This window comes from Hemicordylus capensis, chromosome 1 (genome assembly GCF_027244095.1).
Source record: "Hemicordylus capensis ecotype Gifberg chromosome 1, rHemCap1.1.pri, whole genome shotgun sequence".
In the NCBI taxonomy this organism is placed as follows: domain Eukaryota; kingdom Metazoa; phylum Chordata; class Lepidosauria; order Squamata; family Cordylidae; genus Hemicordylus; species Hemicordylus capensis.
The window spans coordinates 100,419,179-100,442,731 of record NC_069657.1 but is presented as its reverse complement, the minus strand read 5'-3'; the positions used below and the strand labels follow the sequence as shown (position 1 = coordinate 100,442,731).

Below are 23,553 nucleotides of genomic sequence, written 5' to 3'. Positions count from 1 at the left end.
TGTTCACTGATAACACTGCAGATACCTACAATTTTTTGCTTTTCTTAGGGCACGTTCTCATGGTGATCCAGGCTGGTGAGAAAGCCTAGATCCAAGCAGCCTCCCCAGTGTGTGGATAGGAACCTGTCCTATCCACAATGTTGGATACTTCCAATGTTAAGAACATAAGAACATAAGAACAGCCCTGCTGGATCAGGCCCAAGGCCCATCTAGCCCAGCATCCTGTTTCGCACAGTGGCCCACCAGATGCCGCTGGAAGCCTCAGACAGGAGTTGAGGGTGTGTCCTCTCTCCTGCCATTACTCCCCCGCAACTGGTACTCAGAGGCACCCTGCCCCCGAGGCTGGAGGTGGCCCACAGCCCTCTGACTAGTAGCCATTGGTAGACCTCTCCTCCATGAAGTCATCCAAACCCCTCTTAAAGCCATCCAGGTTGTCGGCTGTCACCACATCCTGTGGCAGAGAGTTCCACAAGTGGATCACGCGTTGTGTGAAAAAATACTTCCGTTTGTTGGTCCTAGACCTCCTGGCAATCAATTTCATGGAGTGACCCCTGGTTCTAGTGTTGTGTGAGAGGGAAAAGAATCTCTCTCTCTCTCTACTTTCTCCACGCCATGCATGATTTTATAGACCTCTATCATGTCTCCCCGCAGTCGTTTTTTTTCTAAACTAAAAAGCCCCATGTGTTGTAGTCTTGCCTCATAAGAAAGGTGCTCTAGGCCCCTGATCATCTTGGTTGCCCTCTTCTGTACCTTCTCCAGTTCAACAATGTCCTTTTTAAGATGTGGTGACCAGAATTGGTCGCACCATAGTTTTGTATAAGGGCATTATAATGTTAGTCGTTTTATTTTCAATCCCCTTCCTAATTATCCCTAGCATGGAATTGGCCTTTTTCACAGCCGCCGCACATTGAGTCAACACTTTCAATGAGCTGTCCACCACAACCCCAAGATCCCTCTCCTGGTCCGTCACCGACAGCTCGGATCCCATCAGCCTATACTTGAAGTTGGGGTTTTTCGTCCCAATGTGCATCACTTTACACTTGCTAACATTGAACCGCATTTGCCATTTTGTCGCCCACTCCCCCAGTTTGGAGAGATCCTTTTGGAGCTGCTCACAATCCGTTTGGGATTTCACTACCAAGAAGAGTTTGGTATCATCTGCAAATTTGGCCACCTCGCTGCTTACCCCTGCTTCTAGATCATTTATGAATAAATTAAAAAGCACCGGTCCCAGTACAGATCCCTGGGGGACCCCACTTCTTACTTCCCTCCATTGTGAAAACTCTCCATTTATATCTACCTTCTGTTTCCTGTATTTCAACCAGTTAGCAATCCACACATGTACTTGTCCCTTTATCCCATGACAGCTAAGTTTCCTCAGGAGTCTTTGATGAGGAACTTTGTCAAAAGCTTTTTGAAAGTCCAGTTAGACTATGTCAACTGGATCACCTTTATCCACATACTTGTTGACACTCTCAAAGAAGTCCAAAAGGTTGGTGAGGCAAGATTTACCTTTGCGGAAGCCATGCTGGCTCACTCCCAGCAGGGCCTGTTCTTCTAGGTGCTTTACAATTTTATCCTTGAGGATGCTTTCCATCAATTTGCCTGGAACGGACATTAGGCTAACCGGCCTGTAATTTCCCGGATCGCCCCTGGATCCCTTTTTGGAAATCGGTGTTACATTTGCTACTCTCGTCCTCTGGTACAGAGCCCGATTTCAGGGATAAGTTAAATATTTTAGCAAGGAGGTCGGCAATTTCACATTTGAGTTCTTTGAGGACTCTTGGATGGATTCCATCCGGCCCTGGTGATTTGTTAGCTTTCAGTTTTTCCAGACAGTTTAGAACATCATCCCTTGTCACTTCTATCTGACTCAGCTCTCTAGCCTCCATCCCTAAAAAGCCTGGTTCAGGAACAGGTATATGCTCAGTATCCTCTGCCGTGAAGACAGACGCAAAGAACTCATTCAGTTTCTCTGCAACCTCCACATCCTCCTTAATACTCCCTTTCACTCCCTCATTGTCTAATGGCCCAACTGCCTCCCTGGCAGGTTTCCTGCTTCTGATGTACTTAAAGAAGTTTTTGTTATTCCCCTTGATACTTTTGGCTAAATGTTCCTCAAACTCTCTTTTTGCCTCCCTTATTGTCACCTTGCATTTCTTTTGCCAGAGTTTGTGTTCCTTTCTGTTCTCTTCATTTGGACAGGCCTTCCAATTTTGGAAGGAAGTCTTCTTCCCTTTTATGGCTTCCTTGGCGGTACCCGTTAGCCATGCTGGCATCCTCCTGGACTTAGTGGTACCTTTCCGCCTTTTGGGTATACAGTCTAACTGGGCTTCTAGTATTGTGGTTTTGAGTAAACTCCATGCACTCTGGAGCGAAGTGACTCTCCTGATTTCCCCCCTCAGCTTTCTTTTCACCATACTCCTCATTTTGGAGAAGTTTCCTCTTCTGAAATTCAAAATGTCTGTGTTAGACTTCCTTGGTGATTCTCTCCCCGCATGTATGCTGAATTTGATGGCACTGTGGTCACTGTTCCCTAAAGGGTCGATGACACTGACATCACGCACCAGGTCCTGGGTGTCATGTTGTGCCATAGGAACCTGGGAATGTAGGGAATAGAACCTAGAAGAAAGAGTTGTCGTATGCAAGGACAAGGCAGTGGAGTAGAATCGTGAATATTAATGGTTTAATGAAATAGATCTTATTTACAGAGAGTCAAGTGAAGACTGCTTTCAATGCTCTTTCTGCTGGCTGTTTGTTAGCCCTGCCTCCACTCCAGGACTGGACTTCAAGTAACTAAAGTACCATTCAAAAGCTGGCCTGGGTCAAGGACGATGAACAAAAAACACCACATAGGGCTTGCAATCATGCCCAGCCTAAGATTTGATGTGAGGTGGCTGCTCTGGGACTGATGCGGGCTGGGCATGATTGCAAACCCTGTACTTCCAGTTTTCACAACACAAAATCAGGAGCACATATACTGTTTGGATCTAGTATTCCCACTTTCCTGCCAGCCTAGATTATCATGAGAATTAGCCCTTAGCAAAATACACTATCAACAGCTACTAGTCAGAGATAGGCCACCTCTAGCCTCAAAGGCAGAATGCCTCTGAGTACCGGCTGCAGGGGAGTAGCAGCAGGAGAGAGAGCATGCCCTCAACTCCTGCCTGTAGGCTTCCAGCGGCATCTGGTGGGCCACTGTGCAAAACAGGATGCTGGACTAGATGGGCCTTGGGCCTGATCCAGCAGGGCTGTTCTCATGTTCTTATGAAAGAGCTGGTTTAAACACGAATGTAGACTAAACATGAAATGGGACTGTGATTAATACCAGTGATACTCATTTCAGTTATTCCAGATTAGTCAACACAGGATCACTCCTCAAATTCATATATATCACTTGATACCAGCACTTGAGGAATTGTAGTTGAATATGACTCCAAAGAAAGGCACTGCACCTTAGATGAAAATTCAGATCACAGTCTGGGATGCCTGTGATTAATAGATGCTTCAATGTTTGAGTGATGAACCTGCACGGGTGATCCAGCCCACAGAATATCAGACCAATTTTTGTGCAATAAGATCATTCATGAAAAACCCCTTTATGCTGAAATTCAGGGATCCACAAATTTAGGATTGGCTCACTAGTCAGCCATCATTTGTGCTTGCCACCAACTCTTTTCTCTTCCCTCAGACCTTTTCTGGAACACAGGCAGAGGGCTTAGGAGAGAAGTAGGTCTTCTCTCATTTGCACTGGGATATGAAGAGGCTAAGAAACAGTGGGAGCACTCTCCTACTGCTCAAAAGGGATTCCTGCTGTTCCTTAAAACAGCAAATTCTGTTTTAAATTCTGTTAAAACAGCAAATTCTCAAAAACAGCAAATGAGAACTCTGGGGAGAAGATCTGTATAGTGCTGGGTATCCTGCTTACCAGATGGCCAGGGATACTTGACCCTGGCGAGCTGGCAACTACCCTTAATGCTGACTGTGATCAAGATTTTCCTCACCCTTTGACTTTATATTTGGCAGGAGTGGCCAACCTGAGACTCACCAGCTGTTATCAGGCTACAACTCTCACCATCCCAGCTGCCATAAAATACAGCTGAGAAGCCTCAGGTTGGCCATTCCTGATATATGGCAAAACATGGAAGTTGTTGCGTTCCTTTTGATAGCTTCACAATGAAAAACTGCTTTTTCTTGAAAGGACACAGTGAACTGTTCTCATAACAAATGGCCCTTGAGAAGATGCCAGCATGATTGTTAGCATGATCTATTTTACCTCATATTGTGAGCAGAGTATGCTGAGTGTCTCCCCACCCCCTGTCATTTTAATGGACAACTCTCTATTGTAGCTAAACAAATGTCAATGCCTTTAGGGGGAACGGCAGCAATCTTTTCAGAATGTTATACACCTGACTGACAGGCCAAGATCATGGGGGCGGGGAAAATCAGATCCTCATTCGCATTTGAAAGCTAGACATAATTTTCTGTAGTTGCAGATTTTTACTCTGCAAAGATTACTTTGAGAAGAAAAGGAAAATTGGGTGGTATGTATTTTTTTAATGGCATTGAAACAGATATTCCAAATTATATTTGTCTGCCTATTTCATTGTATTGCAGCATGACAATATCCTCAAGAAATCTATTGTTCCCAGCCAAAATGACTGTAGTTACTAACAGACAGCAATTCATCTTGATGTGCTCATATGTAATCATTGTGAGTAGCAGCATCATTGTTCTCTTCCAGGACACAGAGATGAATGCACGCATCCTCTGAAAAGCAGGGCATATTGCACAAAGTGCCCCTACTACCAGAATGGGGTTGCTGATCAATGTTTCAGAGCTATGTCCTTAAATGGTCACTATAAGCAGGAAATTAGTGGTGCTCATGTGTATTGGCACTGGTGTCCAGCTGGTGTCCAACAGGTTTTAGGATTTGGAGACAATAAGTTTACACCAGGGTAAATGCCAAAGAAATTTCATTAGATAAATCTGGATAATATCCAAAGAGGGTTACAGAACAAAGGATATACCATACGTCCTTTCTGCTTATCAGGAACCTCAGATGACAGTGAACGGACTCCCTGAAGCTGGCTGGTTGTGTGGCACCTTCCCAGGACTCTAGGTCAACGCTGAGGTTCAAATTACTGGGGTGTCTTGCTGCCTTTTTATACTTTTACAGAACTCATAAATGACACCTGGAGATGGTCTGGTGGTACACCTTATCAATAGTATGTGTGAGACCCAAACACTGGACCACCTGCCAAGGGCATTCTAATTAAGATACTGTCCTTGGCTGCACATCTTCCCATCCTCCCTTTCTCAGGTGGTTGGTTAGGGAGCAGGTTTTTAAGTAAATCTTTTCTGTGCCTTGCTATACTAATTGGAACAAAGATATAAAATTCAAAATATGAATACAGGAATGCAGGTGATTACAAGGTTGTTGTGAAAAACAAGATTACAAGGTTACAAGAGTTTAAAATGAGACTCTTTATATGTATGAATATAAGAATCCCACAAAATCCTATGAAGCTATTCACATGACCACACAAAAGTGGACTAATGCAGCCCAGCCCACTTTCACGCGGTTGTGATAACCAGTGGACTCACGAGCAAGCCCGGTGGTTCTCTGGCAGCTAACCCGCCTAAAAAACCCTACCCCTAAACAAGATTAACAGAGCGAATGCTCTGTTAACCTCGTCCTTTTGATCATGTGTGAGCCACAGCTGCCTGCAGCCTGCAGCTCTATATGTGCAAAGGGAAAAAGTGGACCCCACCACTAAACCTCCTCACCATATCTTCCGCAGTGCCACTACATCATGTCATCTGAAGATTCTGTCAAGGTATTGACTAGTAATACATTGGACCCATATTAGGGATTAGGAGTCATTATTGTGTCAAAACAGGGTAAAGTGAACACAAAACGGAGAACATGTGGCCCAATTTGGTCAGGAGTGGGTGAGAGAATAACTAACCATGCAGAAATCAATGGCACACCAATTGCTTTCTGAAAACATTGGTAGCAGGATAGTGTTGGGCTGATTTACTAAAGAAAAAAATATATGGAACAGACTCCTACAAAATCGAATTTTCTTCTACCACAAGCTAAACTATTTAGCTGATGAAATGTCACTGAAATAAGGGGAAATACTTCCAAACAAGGATGCTTGGTAGCAGTGTTTTTCTTTTATAGACAAATGTCCCATTCAAAACTGCTATAATTACCATGTTGAGGACTACTTCACCTTTCAGAGTATCTACATTGATGTCTGAAGGGGCCATACATGTGAATTTCACCATCTTCAAGTATGCTGTACATGAACTGGGGAGCCATGACCAATGAGAGAGTGCATTCTGGAGATGGAGAGCTCTTATGGAAAGAAATCATGCCATTTTAGGGATTCCATGCCCCATTGTTTTGCCTGTTGTCAAAGTAGGCAGAGATGGCGGGGGGTGGGTACATTTTTCAGGTGAGCAGTAGGTACTATCACATCAGTTATAATACATTTTACTGCATCAAATACAAACTAGCACAAATGCCTGCCTTGTACTGAGTCAGATCACTGGCTCATCAGTATTGCCTATGCTCATTGGTAGCATCTCTCCAGGGTTTCAGACAGGGGCCATTCCCATCCCTGACTGGATATGCTAAGGGTTGGACTTGGGACCTTCTGCATGCAAAGCATATGCTCTTCCACTAAGCTATGGCTCCATCCCCATTTAGCTATGAGCAGGTATCCTTAAGTCCCACAAAAGGCACATAAAGCTGTGGCTGTGTAGTAGGAGTATTCTACCTCTCCATTTAACTCAATGGCTAGTTTCCCCTTCCTCCCAGTGCAGGTGGTACCAAAAAGGCAAAGCACCACTAGCCTGTCAGGTGAAAAGCTAGCGGTGATTTCCACATGCACAAATGAATCAAAAGTTGATAGAACATGAATTGTACATACTAGGTGCCTTATCTAATTCTGTTCCTCTGGCAATCACAAATTTTAGAGGAACAGGGGGACTTTTTAGTTATAATTTTGTATCATGTCTACCCCATGTGTTTAAGATGGCTGATGCTCAACATAAAACACCCTCAAAATATTAAAAGGGGCCTCTGCTCCATCCCCTGAATAATAAGGCACAGTAATCCATTTTTATAGGAATCAGTTTTTTCGGATATGATTCATTTTTATAGGAAAACATAGGTGAAGTTTTGCCCTAATTCTTCCAGGAAAGGCAGCCTTTGAAAACAAACAATGCATTTCAAACTGAAGCAACAAGCAAAGCATTTCCACATGTGTATCACAGCACGGCACAGCACGGTGATCACATTTCTAGCAATTGGGGCAAGTTTTTTTATTAATTTTGTATACAGGCTTTGACAAATCCAGCAGTTTCAAAATGTGATCTCCCCTGCTCCCCGACTTGAACTTCAGGCCAAGAGTGGCAATTTTAACTGAAGAATGTGTGATCTTCCACTTTCCCTTTAATATAAGGTGGATCTATCTAAGAGGTGTCACTGTGGGACACCTACAAGGCACACACACTGGAGTATACAGGAAAAACAAAAACGTAAGACTAAATGAAGGAAATAAGAAAATGAATTAGAATTCCTCCAGAGCCGACTTTGCACTTGTGTGCATAAATCAGTGCTCCTGGGAGAGAGTGGATACCCAAGTAAATTGCTGTCTTATTGGTTAAAGCAAATCTGTGCCAGAAACTTCATGCCTCTGATTAGAAAGGCTGGCGATAAACTCCACAAGACACCAATGGCGTAAACAAACAATTCAAAGATGTTTATTCCAGCTGTACCAGTGATTCAAATCCGATTAAAATTGACAGTGCACAATTCCTTCAGGGACTTTCCCTGCCAAGCCCAGTAGTGTTGCTTTCCCCACTTCAAGCAAATGAAATGGTCCTTTAAAACACGCAAAGTCTTGTGGCTTCTCTGGTACAAAGAATAACCAGAAAATTTAGTACCCTGTCTTAACTTATTATGCACTGAAGCCTTGAAAGTGAAAAGACTCTCAACCTCCCTATATGATGCCAAAACCTCTGTTATCCACAAGGTAGTGATCCCATGCAGTGTACTAGCTACAGGCTCATATTGCTCATAGACACTGGGCTCATTTGGACAATATTTCTGCTGGCCACTTGGAATCATGTGGGGAGAAGCATGAGTGTGCACATCTTCCCGCTAAATGCACCACCATTTCACTGCATATTTTTATTCCTATTCTGCCCTTGGTCAGAATTGTGGTATAGGCTGGATCGGCTATTATTTCCAATGCACCAGTCCAGAAAACGTGGGTGTACCAGTCCAAAAGACTATGGTGTACATGTCTTCCTTCCTCCATCTAGCACAGTGTCATTTCATTGCATTATCACGTGGGTCCTAGACAGATCCAAACTGTCGTCACTGCATAATTAAACATTGCTCCATGGAGGTAAAGGCGTGCGTGCACTCCTGTGAAAGCCAGTAAAGTGACTGTGTGCCAGCTCCAATGCTGGCTGGGTGCTGTGCTCCGCCAGACATTCAACCATGTTCAGTAATCTAAGATTTAATCTACAGTGCTGATCATGGTTGAATGTCTGACAGGGCCCAGCCAACACTGGAGCCAGCACACGATCTTTTACCGGCTTTCACAGGAGCGTACACACACCTCTGCTTCCTGACTTTAAGCAGCATAACAGACATCACTGAGTTATGAAAACCAGCCTAATAGACTTAATAGCGGCACTTTAACCCTCTACTCTGGTAGAAGAGTTAGGCAGGAGGAGCTAATTAGATGACAGGTCCGTAAGTACCTTTAGATGCACCCATATAGTTGCAAGGTGTGGTGTTTTGGGTTAATCCATTCCTTGATCCAGGCAGGTTTTGAATGGTGCTTTAGTTACTTGTAGTCCAGCCCTGGAGTAGAGGTGGGGCTAACAAACAGTCCTCAACAAGAGCATTGAAAGCAATCTGCATTTGCCTTTCTGTAAATAAGATCTATTTAATTAAACCATTAATATTCCTGATTCTACTCCTCTGCCTTGTCCTTACGTACCACAACTCTTTCCTCTGGATTCTACACAAGGTATCACAAAAATTATAGGAAGATCAGATATTTAATTATTCGCCTACAAACACTGGATAGGATGTTCAGCTATCTATTTGGATCCAAGCAAACAAGGAAGGCTGAGGAAGTATACAGTACATGGTTGTGTCATCTGGCTGGAAAGTAAGTAATCATAGAAAATTTACAAAGAAATATCACGTTGTTTTGGCATTTCTTTGCAAAAACCAATTCTACAAACTCCCACTCACAATTAACACCATTCCACAGTGTTGAATCTATATTAATAAACTGAATTTTTACTGCTGTTGAAATGAACCCTGGAATTCCAACCACTCCTACTTACTTGCCAGTCCACAAACCAAAATCTGTTCTTGAGGGTCTTGTTCTAATTCCATATGTACACCTTTAAAAGAGGGAAAGGAGCCACTTGTAAGCTTGTTCTGAGAACAGGCTTTAAAAGGAATGTGTGTGAAACAAATGAATTGTCAGACATTAGTGGGCGGTGGAAGGGGGAGAACTCTGGAAGGAGGAAATAGAACAGATTCAAAAGATGAAAGGACAATTGCAGATAAAAGGGAAATCTGGTCAAAATGTATAAAGCATGAGATGCTGAGAAAAGAGTAAAAGAGAGAGTAAAAGAGACTTTCTTTAAAAAAAAAAAAAAAGGTAAGGAAGAACGAGACCACAAAAGAACCAGAAAATAATTTAATACTTTTCTAATTGTTTTTAGTCTTTGAGAAATGCTTTCTAGAAGAATGCTGACTGGAATCACAAACATTTCCTAGACTGCATAATTCTATGGTGCAATTCTTCAAAAGCCAGAAGAGTTACACCAAGGATAACAGGGTCATTTCATTTGTATGGATCAACTGACATTCTTTACTATAAATTAATCTCACCTGGAGTTCATCCATTAATACAGTTAATATAGTTATTTTTAGTTAGTAAAATAAATAAAATCCCTGTTCATATTCACTGCAGTTCTCAGGCTTCTGTTCTGTTAATCCTTTCATATGAATTGAGGTATTGTAATCATGCTTTTCATGGTGGCACCAGCGCTTTCAGAATTATTAGACTAAGGTAGATTATGTTTGAAGTGATTTTTAAAGTATGGTTAAATATGTTGCAGATGTTAGAAAGAGGATTGCATCTACTACAGTATATGTCCATAGGACTTATCAGGCCTCTTTGGCAGCCTGCTCAAACATCTCCAGATTAGATTCCAATAAAGCACAATAACTTAGGAAATATAAGGCAAATACAGTGTTTGCTGATAACTGCTGCTTTGGATATCCATATAACAGCTTTAAAGGAGGCAAATGTGTCCATCAATTTCCCAAAACCATACATACTAGTAATAGCTGATAACAGTTTTGTCTCCACCGGTCACTAGAGACAAAACTGGACCAGCACAAACCTGGCAGTCCTCAAGACTTCTGCAGTAGCCATATGATAGTACTGAAAACAAAAAAGGAAGAGAGAGAAGACAGTTCTTTCACTTTTTATTATCAGTGTTGCTAGTACTGGGCACAAAGGACATCTGCCCCCCAGTTTTTGGCCAAGTGCCCTGAACCGTTTGCCTGCCTGCTTACCCCATGCCCCCAACACAAACCTTATTTGGATGAATCAGGAGGCAAATGGTTTGGATTAAGCAGGAGGTAAAGGGGACACACACTGGACTGGAATGAAACATCCCAGCTAACAGGTGCTCCCCATCACTAGGCCCTCTGTACTTGAGCATCCGTCCTCCCTACTCTGCTCATAATGCATAGAGGGGGAGAGGGGAGTTGAATGTCTTCTCCCCTTTTGATTTTCCTTTCTCTGCCTCCCCCCCCTTACCATTTCTGTGTATTTTCTCTGGAGGCTGCTCTTTGGTGTGTGAGGCCCTCCACCTTATGCCTGGCCAGGGGCATACCATTAATAAGACAAAGGGAGACAAACATCTCCTGGCCCACAGCCTCTGAGGTGTCCCCAAGGCCAGTCCTTGCCCTCTCTCCAGTCCTGTAGCCAGGAATGCAAGCCGCAGTCCCCCCAAGCAGGTTTTCTGTGTCAGTCAGGAGAGAGCAGCTGCAGCAGTAGAGAAAGGAAAAGCTTAAAGCAGTCCTATCTTTCCCCAGCACCAGCCGTCTCTGATTGGTCCTCCTCTTCTTGAGCTTCTCCCTCGCTCAGCAACTGAGTGCAGACTAAGTTGGGTTGCTGAACTAAACATGGAGCTCAGCTAGGAGCTAGCTATTCGAGTGGAAAGGGAAGTCAAACAAACAACCCTTATCCCTGTGTTTTTTGTGTGATTTGTTTCCCCCCTGCTTCCCACATTTATGCTGTGTGTGTGCATGTGTGTGAGAGATTCTATCCCTAATTGAAAGCTTTCCTTGTTCCTTTCTGTGTGTTCCCCACCAAGCCCTTGTTTGTGCCTGAGCTATTTTCAACTTTTTAAAAATGATTTTAAATTATTGGGTTCTTCCCTCTAAGTCCTGACTACCCATGCAATCTTCTTCCCCTCGGAACTTGCAACGAGTCATTTTCTTCTCTGTGGAAAGGAAAGAAGGGGTGGTGGCAGGGGGTTTACTGATTGGTTATTTGATGGTGGTTGCTCTGTTCAATAGTTTTTCAACCAAACAAGTTCTCAAAAAAAAATGTTCCTTGCTCCCAGAATGGTTCACAATACTTGACAAGAGTGGAGCTAGCCTAGCATCCTGATTGTTTGCTAATTTTAAATTGGTTTGCCTGGATATCCCTTCACCTGCCTTTTCCAAGTGAAAAAATGTTTTGGGTTGTGTTTTTTTAAATCCCACCATGCTACAGCCCTGACAGAAATTGTTAAGCTTGGGACAGAAGCTTCCTTTGGAACCCACAGAAGGGGAGGAGAGCTGATATCATGGTAGCAAACATGAATTGTATTTCATGTATTTCACAAGAATTGTATTTCATGTATCTTTATAATTGATCCTTGAAAACGTGCCTGTGGGGATACGTCCCGGCACCCAGCAGATTGGCTGTGCGGTGGAGGCGCTGGATTGGCTGGGCAGCGGGAGCTTATGCGGCAGGATGCCGTTGAGCTGCTGCCGGGCAAAATGGTGGCTGCGGCGAGGAGGTGGCGGTGGCCTGTGCGCCCGCCAGGGTCAGGAGGCGGTGGCCAGAGGGGACAGAGAAACCAGCAGGAGGCAGGATACTGATACTGTTGCATTATTCTGCTGTTGTTTACACTTTGTAACTGTAGTCTCCTGTCATCTGTTAATCTGCTACACTATATTGCATGTGTCCTTAATGTTCTTCTGCAGCAGACATGGGACCAGGAGAAGGAGAGGAAGGCAGTAAGGGGCCCATTTCAAAATCTCATCTCCGGGCCCACTCCAACCTTGGTATCCCCCTGTTGTTACAGACCAGGCCTGATCTATATACCAAACATTCTCATTAACTAGTATATAAAACAGGTCTGGACCATAATGTCATCAAGTTCTTTTATATCAGTGACCATGTGTGATCTGGATTGCGAAGAAGGGAGGAGATCAAACCACTCAAAGATTCAATGGGCTTTATTGAGTATAAAAGATCTAATCTAGCAAGGCAAAAAGCAGAACCCTCTATCAATTTTAGCAACAGTAATAAAACAGAATGTCCTAGCAGTACCAATATTCACCGTGTGCCTAACTACATATGTGTGCATTTAAATCTTCCTAGATTCTAGTACATTTCAGATACAGGCAGAAAAGAAAGGGGGGGGATGAAGGCTGCGGGCTGGTATGATTTTGGGGAGATTAGTAGAAGGGAAGAAGGGGGGGAACGGAGAAGGGGGCAGTAAAAGAGGAAGGGATGAGGGATTCCAAGGCTTGTAGCATATTACCAGGATCAGAGGCTGGAGAGAGACGAATCACTTCAGCTGAAGGGGTGAGGCGCTGGCGGAGACAGGAGTTGTGCAGTTGCTTCAGATCATAGCTGAGAGCTCCATGGCTGGGGAGCCTTGACTTCTCACTGCGCAGTGGAAGTCACAGCCTCTGAGCACGGGCAGAGTTCCTGCTTAACCCTGCAGCTGGGCAGCAAACTCTGGGAAAGTGTGTGAGCAGATCTTGTTGTAGGCACAAGAATGCTAACTCTCTGTCTCAAAAAGCTTCATTCTTATAGTGATTTTCTCTTTGATCCTTGAATAGAATCTATTCAAGATCTTCTCTTTTCCTGGATATCCAAAAGGTGATAAGTCGCTGCTACCTTCTGAACAAAATCTTAATTATTCAGGAGATTCCCCAGTCCAGAGAGATTATCTTCTGTAAACTCTGTGCGCTCAGGAAGGGAGGGATGGGGACATTGCCCACAGCAAATCTGCATCTAAGATGCTGCAAATTACATCTTGGCAGTCTGGCCCCCAGAAGGTGTTAAGAAGTCAAGAATTAGTAAAGGGGATTCAGGATATTGTGTGTGAGACAGCAATTACATATGTACCTTTATCCAGTGTTTTTCTTGTAATTGAAAACAAGATAATATTTACATGTGTGGGACATTCAAGACATTTTGGCTAGGACAGAATCATCAGTGAGAGAATACTTAAAGCCTACAAGTATTTTCTCAGTATCCATTTGGCTATATTGAACTTCCATGGAGAACAATACCAGCATTTAACACTGACTTCTTGTAATAGGAAAGAGGGGGAGGGATTCAGCCCCTTGGCTGACTCTTCCATACTCTTCCATAGACATAGTGAGTCAGATGCATTTTAGCATATGAGTAGCTCAGACCAAAGCCTTTGTGTTCACCCATTTTACAAGACAATGCTGGATTCCTCTGGCTCCAGAGAGCAGGGAGAGCAGACAGTTCACCAGAGTTCAGGTGTGATTTCATTTCTTGATATAAAACGAAATCAGACACAGGCCTGTATTCCGGGCCTATATTTCACATACTTCTGAGTTGATACCTCTGGTTCTGATAGGTGGACTGTTCATAACACTGTGCCCAGCAGCAACCTAGTTGGTGGGCACAACTCAGGAGGAGTTGGGTAACCTTTTCCCCAAAGTACTGTTAACACCTTCTCAAAATTATGTTGTAATTTTGTGTGTGTGTTAACACACACTCTAACCCAAAGTGGGTTACATAAGAGTGGGGTGGGAAAGAATGAAAGGTTGACGAGTGAGATACTAATGTACAGTAAACCCCAATTTCATGTGGTGGCTAGATCACCACAAATGATTTAAAAGAGGACAGGAAAGCTGAAAATAAAGCAAGTACTGTGGACCAGGGACCCAATCCTAACAGGACCCTTGCAATGCCCCTGGCCAAAACACACCACAAAGATGAACTGGTGATTCATTGCTTCAAGACTTGGAATACTGTATTGGATTCCTTTCTTGAATGCTCTCTAAAGTTTAGAGAGCATTCAAAGGTATAATAATCAAAATAGGGGGAGACTGTGGGTCTCGTCCCCAAATCTTCAAGTACCTAGAACTGCCCCTGCTACTAATACAGCACAAAAAGCTGTAATCTTTTTACACAGAAAAAGAGCACAGAAAGCTGTAATCTGGGCATATCTTTAGACATAAAGGTTCTACCACTCTAGAGAACTCTGCCATGAAAGGCAGAAGGGAAGGCAAAGGAGAAGAGTGGCTTGATTACACCGGCAGCACAAAAAGATATGTGACAAATTTGCATTATGGAAGGAAGTATTAGTTACTGGATAGTTACTGGAATTATTAGTTACTAATAATAAGAATTATTAGTTACTGAACATGATTCTCAGTAACTGGGGGGGGGGGGGATAGCATTCGTGGCCAGCTCAAATTATGGTCTAGCCCCTGAACCTACCCCTCCCCAAGAGGCATGCTGTTTTCAGTGTTTTAAAGCTCAGCACAAACAGTAAGAATGAACTCCAGCCTTCTTTCCCAGCTCATAGCAGAAAAGAGGCCTATGAGCTTGTCCCTATGGGATGGTAGAAGCACATCTCAGTTACACTGTGCTTCAGAAGTTTTTGGATGCCTCCAAAACTCAGTGACATCAGAGATCAAATCTGGATGTCTCCAAAACTCAGTGGCATCAGAGATGTCACTGCTCCATCCCTGAGGAGGATATCAGGTTTTTTTTAAATCCCTGACACTCTCAGCTTGATGCTTGCTGAAGGGGGATGCTAGATGCACAAACAGACACATTGCTCTTGCAGTGCAATGGCCGGTCCTTCAGAACGGAAGCTTAGCCTTTTGCTAAGCAGGGTCTGCCTTGGTTCCCATCTGGATGGGTGACTACATGTGGGTGCAGTGAGATATTTCCCCTAGGGGGCGGGGCGGGGGCTGCAGCTCAGGGTTAGCACCCATGCTTTGCAGGCAAAAAGTAGAAGATTGGAAGCTGCTGTATACTGAGTCAGGCCATTAGTCCATCTAGCTCAGTATTGTCTGCACAGACTGGCAGTGGTTTCTCCAAGGCGGCAGGCAGGAACCTCTCTTAGCCTGATCTTGGAGATGCTGCCAGTTAGGCAACTTAGAACCTGGATGCTCTTCCTAGAGTGGCAGTTCCATCCCCTGAATGGAAGATCTTATAGTGCTGTTCTCCCATCCATATGCAACCAGGTAAATGCATTACTTGCTTAGCAAGGGGGACAAGTCAGGCTTGGGCTCTGCTCTCTAGGTCCCAGGATCAGTCTCAGGCTTTCCAGGTAGGGCAGGGAGAGAAGACTCCTGCCTACCACCTTGGAGAAGCCGCTGCCAGTCGCTGCAGACAGCACTGAGCTAGATGGACCAAGGGTTTGACTCAGTATATGGCAGCTTCCTTACTCTGGGCCCAGGTCCCCAACTTCCTTCCCTCTCCCCCACCCCGATGGTCCTGGCTCCCCCCTCGAGTAGGACCCAGGAGTCCCGTCTCTCCCGCTGCCCCCATTGCAGCAGCCCCCCAGGCCCTACTTTGCCCCAGGCACCACTCAACTGCATGAAATGACATTGCCTCCCTGAGCGCAATGCAGGTGGTTCCCATTCAGCGCTTTGTCATCCTGGCCAGGGAGGAAGCCCCGGTGGGTCTCCAGCTGAGGGGGGAGGAGAGCAAGGGGGGTGTTGCAGTTCTGCCCTCCTCTATGCCGATATGTGCCAGGTGCTCTCTGTTCTCAACTGCAGACTAGAGCTCTAGGCTGTAAGCTGTTTGGGGCAGTGGCCTCTTTTGTCCTGATGATGGCCACTCTGCAGCAAAAGCATCCGGGAGAGAAGGGTATGAAAGCAAAGGGCAAGCAGAAAGGCCAGGGGCTGGACCTTCCCTCCCCCCGCCCCCAGGGCTGGACTTCACTGCCCTCCATGGCGCAGCTCCCCAGGCATGCAGCCTGCTCCCCATAGGAACTCACGCCTGTGGGGCAGAAGGGATTGTGCCAGTGGGTCCTCACCTTGACAGAGAAGCCACCTGCATACCCAGAGGGGCAGAACTCACGCCGTCCCCATCCCCTGCAGTGCCCCCATCGGACACATTGAACATTGTGCAGTAGAGGCACCCCATGGCCCCAGGGGCCAGGCAGGCCTGCAGCAGCAGCAGGCAGCCAGCAGTCATGCCAGGGGAGGCGGAGGGGGCAGGCTGGCAAGTGGCTGGCTGCACCTGGCGCAGCAGGGCAAATTTCTATCTGGGCTGGGCTGGACCTCTGCGTGGCACCATGGATGGTCAGGGCAGTGCCAGGGTTGAGGGGATGCAGAGGGAGGGAGAGCCCCACCCTGGCAGGAGCAGGCGGCCGGCCCCCTGGCATAGTCCAACCATTGTCCCCCACCCTCAGCCCACTGTTGAGTGTCTCCCCTGTTGGAGGCCTGGCGGGCTCCAGGGAGTGCTTCTGCTTCAAGGGACTCAAAAGCCACAGTGAACTCCATCACACCCCTCAAGAAGAATGACGTAGGTTTTGAAAAGGGCCTGTCGTTCTAATACAGTTCCTCTGAAGGCGAGAGAGCCTGGGGAGGCCATGAGCTTCCTCCTCTGCCCAGCCCTGAACATAAGAACAGCCCTGCTGGAGCAGGCCCAAGGCCCATCCAGTCCAGCATCCTGTTTTGCACAGTGGCCCACCAGATGCCGCTGGAAGCCACAGGCAGGAGTTGAAGGTGTGCCCTCTCTCTTGCCATTACTCCCCTGCTCTGGGCAGGCACCTTCACTGCTGCATTTCTGTTCTGGAAGAAGCCATGCCAGCCCCGCTTTGTTGCCAGAATTTGTGGGTCAAATGGGCCGTAACCCAGAATTTGGCTTTTAAAAAGCCAAATCTGGCAACAAAGTGCAGCGGTGGAGGAGGCTGATGAGACCCAGGCCTCTGAGCTATTCTTTGGGGGCCTGTGGCCCATAGGTCATCCCCTAGTGGTCTTGTGGTAGCCAGCATGACCCCTTTGCTAAGCAGGGTCTGCCCTGGTTGCATATGAATAGGAGACTTGATGTGTGAGCACTGCAAGAGATTACCCTTAGGGGATGGAGCCACTCAAGGAAGAGCAGAAGGTTCTAAGTTCCTTCCCTGGCAGCATCTCCAAGATAGGGTTGAGAGCAAATTTCCATCAGAGGCTCTCTCAGCTTTTAGTTACAGGTAAAAGAAACACTCAGTAGTTGCAAGAATATTTCAAAAAGCACCCCAGTTGCAGAAGGTTACAAGTTCCCTTCCTGGCAGCATCTCTAAGATAGGGCTGAGAGAGATTCCTGCCTGCCGCTGTGAGTCAGTGTAGACCAGGCCTGCACAACATACAGCTGGGGGGGTGTATGCGGCCCGCGAGGCCTTTTTTCCTGGCCCCCGCGGCTATTTCCCCTTCCTCCCCCTGCTGCTTAACCCCCGCCCCCAAATTCCAGCCGCTGCGTGGCCGAGGAGATGGCCGCGGGAGTGTGGGTGTTCTTCCTTACCCTCCCCCACGGCAACAGCGGCAGAAATCAGAGCGACACTTGGGCCTGCCATTTGGCCCAGCGTTGCTTCCCAACTGTGAGGCATGCCTGCGCAGTTAAGTCTCTTAACTGTGCAGGCATGCCTTGCAGTTGGAAAGCGATGCTGGGCCAAATGGCAGGCCCGAGTGTCACTCTGAATTCTGTTGCTGGGTGTCTCTGCCGTGGGGAAGGGGAGGGAAGGACACCCGCACCCCCGCAGCCATCTCCTCGGCCGCACGGTGGCTGGAATTTGGGGGTGGTGGTTAAGCAGCAGGGGGAGGAAGGGGAAATAGCCCCGGGGGCATCTCCTCAGCTGCGCGGTGACTTGAATTGGGGGGCGGGGGCGGCGATGAGGTAAGAGGCGGCAGTGGACAGTGGCCCCACGAGGGAGTCCAGTGGTGGGGGTGAGCAAAAATGGCAGAGACGGAGGGAGAGATGGGGGGGAAAGCTGTTAGTGGCGGGAGGAGAATTAGGACCTCTGGAGCAATGGGGAACGGACTGTCTCTCACCAAGATTGCTCAATTCTCTCTCTCTCTCTCTCACCCACCAAGACTGCTCCATTCTCTCTCTCTCACCCACCAAGACTGCTCCATTCCCTCTCTCTCTCTCACCCGCCAAGACTGCTCTCTCTCTCACACCCCAAGACGGCTCCATTCTCGCTCTCTCTCCCACCAAGACTGCTCCATTCTCTTTCTCTCCCACCAAGACTGCTCCATTCTCTCGCTCTCTCACCCACCAAGACTACTCCATTCTCTCTCTCTCTCTCTCACCCACCAAGACTGCTCCATTCTCTCTCTCTCACCCACCAAGACTACTCCATTCTCTCTCTCACACACACACACCCAAGACTGCTCCATTCTCTCTCTCACACACACACACCCAAGACTGCTCCATTCTCTCTCTCACACACCAAGACTACTCCATTCTCTCTCTCTCTCTCACCCACCAAGACTGCTCCATTCTCTCTCTCACCCACCAAGACTCCTCCATTCTCTCTCTCTCACCCACCAAGACTGCTCCATTCTCTCTTTCTCTCTCACCCACCAAGACTGCTCCATTCTCTCTTTCTCTCTCACCCACCAAGACTGCTCCATTCTCTCTTTCTCTCTCACCCACCAAGACTTTCATTCTCTCTCTCACCCACCAAGACTGCTCCATTCTCTCTCTCTCTCTCTCTCCAAGACTGCGCCATGCTCTCTCTCTCCAAGACTGCTCCATTCTCTCTCTCTCTCTCTCAAGCCAAGCCTCCTGCTGCATCTTTTCCATCTTTCTTTCCTCTTCTCCCTTCTTTTCCAAAATTATGAGATCTTCTCATATTTTCCCCCCTTATAAGTGTTCCATGTTATGTGTTGTATAATATTTATATTATTAGAATGAATTTTAATTTTTAATTCAACTTATTTCATATTAATTTAATCAGTCTTGGCCTGCCAGAACATCAAAAGTTAAATATTGATTAAATTCATTTTTAATTCATTTTAATTCATTTCACTTTAATTTGGTTGGTTGATTGATTGATATTAAGTGTTACTCTAATAATCAGCACCCTAAGAATTGACCTCAGCCCCCATGAACCAAGTCACGGTTGGTTTCGGCTCGCCAGGTCATTTGAGTTGTGCAGGCCTGGTGTAGACAATATTGAGCAAGATGGCCCTATGGTCTGACTCAGTCTATGGCAGCTTCCAATGCTTTTGGCAGCTCCCTGTCCTCGAAGAATCCACAATTCTCAATGTAGAGATAAATACGATTTGACAATCTTATGAATTTCAGAGCCAAATAGGCCAATAATAGGTTAAGCCCAGACCGTGGTATGAGACAATGACTTCTTTCCAGTAGTCCTCATGATTAAAGAAGCAGAGGGAAGAGGAAGAGGAGGGAAGCAGTCAGAGAAGGCAGCCAGCCTTGGTGCATGGAGGGAGGGAGGGCCCAGAGAAAAGCCGAGCAACCCTGACTGGAGGGGGGCCACTGATGAGGCCCGCCTGGGCTGTGATGTGTAGAGTACGTGGTTATTTTTATCCTCACAACAACCTTGTGAAGTAGGTTAGGCTGAGAGCTATATGACTGGCCCAGAGTCACCCAGTGAGTTTGATGGTTGACTGGGGATTTGAACTTGGGCCCTCCTGCTCCTAGTCCAACACTCTAACCACTAGGCTATGCTGGCTCTTATGCAACAGCCCCCCCCCCCCGAACTCCAACTGCCACTCAAGCCATGGGACAACCTATGTGGCTGCCTCCACCTCAAGTCCCTCCCCCAACAATGCCCACTCAACCAACCAATCATAAAGCACTCATCTGCATCCCGCTCAGACTATGGCCCTCTGTGGCATATACATATAAAGTTTCAAGAAAAAACACCTCTTTAAATGGAAAACCAAAAATTCCGAGATATGTGAACGATTGTGGATGTTTATCCTGGCCAGCTGTTCTGTGCTGTTCCTTCCCAGCGCCCATTTAGGTGGTGTATCTTCAGTTGAAACTCCTGTACACCCCATCACCTGCAGGTCTCAGGCCTCTGGCTCATTTAAATAGCGATGGGAAGCTTTCATCTAGTGGGTATGGAGGTCTTTGCTGGCAGTGCCCAGCTGGGCAGGGAGGGGAATCCTTCCCCAGCGAGAGGGGTCCCCTGTGGGTGCCCGGGTGCCTTTTTCAAGGGATGAGGAAGGGGGTCTTGGTGGGGGTCTCCCCTGCAAGGGATGCAGGGGGAAGCCTGACCTGGCCAGGACAGACCCTGAGGAAGAGGGCCTGGATGTATGAGCATTGTAAGAGATTCTCGCTAAACCCCTGCTAACTTGGCAAAGAGGCACCTTTTAATGTGGTGATTCTCTTTATTTAGCAGGGGGAGAGTAACTGGCCCTATCCACCCCCAGCACAGTACCTCCAGTGACTGTTGCTGGTGTCTATCTTATGTTTCTTTTTAGATTGTGAGTCCTTTGGGGGACAGGGATCCATCTTATTTATTTGTTATTTCTCTGTGTAAACCACCCTGAGCCATTTTTGGAAGTTTTAACTTAGGGACCCTAAGAGAATGAACCCCAGCCTTTGTCTTCGAGCAAGCCCTCAAATCATTCCCTCCATGCTTGCTTCACCAAGGCTTCTCCCCATATCTTTCCTGGTAGATAATATGCTGCCACCACACCCACTTATCAAGAGCTGCTTTCCCCCACCATGGCTTGGGTGAAATTCCAGGTAACTCTCCTTCTCTTTACTATTGGAAAAGTACAAGAAAACCTCCATGTGCAGCATACTCGTGGTGAGAAGACTGGTAGAGTTGCTGAACAATCAAAATTTAAACTCTCCCAAGTTAAAAATCTACTCAAGAAGCTTATCAAAATTGCAAAGAGCAGAAGAAAAAAACTTTATTCAAAAACACTACAGATAGTTTCCATCTGAGGCATTCTCAGCTTTTAGTTACAGGTAAAAGAAACACTCAGTAGTTGCAAGAGTCCTTCAAAAAGCACCCCAGTTGCAGAAGGCTCCAAGTTCCTTTCCTGGCAGCATCTCCAAGATAGGGCTAAGAGATTCCTGCCTGCTGCTGCGAGTCAGTGTAGACAATACTGAGCAAGATGGCCCTGTGGTCTGAATCACCATATGGCCACTTCCTACGTTCCTAGTGACACCCCTGGCAGGCTCCCCTTTCTTTTAGGCAGTCTCTAACCTTCCCCTGCAAGTAAGTGTGCAGTTGAAGAGCTGGCAATCTGGATTTCACAAGTGGCAATCCATTGCTGAGATTTCCCCACACTGGGGCACATGTGTGTGGGGCATGAAACTGAAGACTGCAGAGGGGTGGGGGGCTCCGGACTATCCGTGGTTGGGGGTGGGGGGAAAGGGATGGAGGCTGATAAAGTAATGCATGGGGGTGGGGAGAGAGAAGGTGGACCAGGGTTTTCTTCCTCGGAAGACTGGAGCTTGGGGGCAGCCAATGAGGCTGGCAGCAAAGGCCTCCAAGCACACAGCACATGATGATGGATGGACAGCACTCCCCACCCCCCGACCCCTGCCAAGATGTGCAGATCAAGGCCTCCAGTCTTGAAAAAGGGGTTTGGCAAACTCATGGAGGAAACTCACCTGTTTCTCAAGGCTAGCTTGTGTGCCCAGGGACCACGCCTTGGCCAACAGGCCTCCCCGGAGCTTTCCGGATCCTGAGGAGCTCTCCAAACCCTCCCCCACCCCCCTCCTTGCATTGCCCAGGTTGGGACGGCTCCCTGCACCTTAAGCCATCATTCACTGGAAGGAGATCTTGGCCCTGGCCTGAAATGCACCCCTGGCCATCAATTGTTTGGCTACAGCAGGGCAGCTTCACAGGCGCTTCCCACAGAGATGGTGCTTTGGGGGTCTCAGCTTCACTGGCTCCGCCAGCCTGCATTTGCAAGCAAAGGTGTGGCCAGCTCCTTCTCCCCCAGGCAGTGGAAAATCCACACCACCCCTCCCAGCCTCAGTTCCCCACCACAAATTCTGCTAGCTGCTCCCCACCACTTCACTTGTCCTAGTTCCAGTCCTAGCACCTCTCCAGATGCCCTGACCCACTGCTAGCCATAATTACCATGGCAAGTGAGCCCGTTCCCAGTCATTTTGTACTGCAATATAAGGTTATGCCAGGCACCATTTACTACTTACTTTTGCATTTATAGCATGTGTATATGAAAGGAACTACTGCAAGCTGCAATTCTCAGGATTTTTCTGCAGTTTTGTTTTACTAGACAATAAATGTGCATTTATTACCACCACCACTTGTGCTTTCTTTCAGGTCTGTTTCAAGCATTTTGCATTTTCTGAGCATGCAAGGTGCAATATTCCTAAAATGGAAAATAAAACATTTGCACCCCCAAGGCATCATAAGACAGATGAATGCTATTGCCTTTTCTTTTTCTTGGGGTTGAGGGGGGAATGACTGATGCTATTTTAGGAATATGTATCTGTACATTTCCCATCTGCTTAACAGAAATAACAAAAGCACCACAAGTATCCAATACCCTTTCTTCACGAGGAGAATGATCCTGTAGCACTGCTTTGGGAACCACTTTCTTCTGCTCAGGCAGTGGGTAGCACAAAGCAACTCAAGAAATGAAGAGTAATACAGCACGCAAGAAAAGGTGTTCTCTCTCACCATCGGGGCCTATAGGACTGCAAATACAGAAAAAAATTAAATGTGTTATACAGAATGCGCACAGAAGATTTTGCAAAACAATGTATACTAAAGATTTACTATAACTTCAGCTATGCTGATATGATACCAGTCAAACCAATTATGCTACTTTTCTTCTGCTGTCCATTCAAATAATGTGAGAACTCCAATATACATGGCACTTCCTTGCTTTTGTTTGCATTACCTCCTTAGCATTCTCTCAGCATCTTTCCAGCTGTATGCATTAACTTTTAATTAGCATTCCCTCAAACAAAGCAAGAATCCTATTATTAACCATGGGAGGTGTTAATTTGTTTAGGAATCTGGACTGCCACAATCTATCTCCCTCCTTTCTACTGCAATCCTTCCTGCATAAGCAAGCTCTAAGACGAATTAATTTGACTGTTTTTTTTCCTTTTCTCTACCCCCACCCCCCTTTACAGGATCGTGTAACAATTAAAGGCAAATCAATTAAATTAAAAGAAAATGGAAATCCTTCCTTTCAACAATACGACTTCTGATTTAATTTTGCTCTCGGTCATGAAAAAAACATGAGATTCC

The 23,553-nt window shown here is 46.3% G+C and overlaps 1 long non-coding RNA gene across 2 annotated transcripts in view; it reads right to left on the bottom strand.

Annotated features, from left to right (window-relative positions):
- LOC128339985 (uncharacterized) overlaps window positions 1-23,553 on the bottom strand; it is a 63,262-nt gene that overhangs the window by 22,692 nt on the left and 17,017 nt on the right. Inside the window, exon 3 of one of the 2 annotated variants that reach the window (XR_008313375.1) lies at window positions 22,841-22,991. This is a non-coding gene — a long non-coding RNA (uncharacterized LOC128339985). Of the gene's footprint in view, window positions 1-22,543; window positions 22,992-23,553 lie in introns of those variants that run through there. The other variant, XR_008313374.1, reaches the window with a different exon arrangement.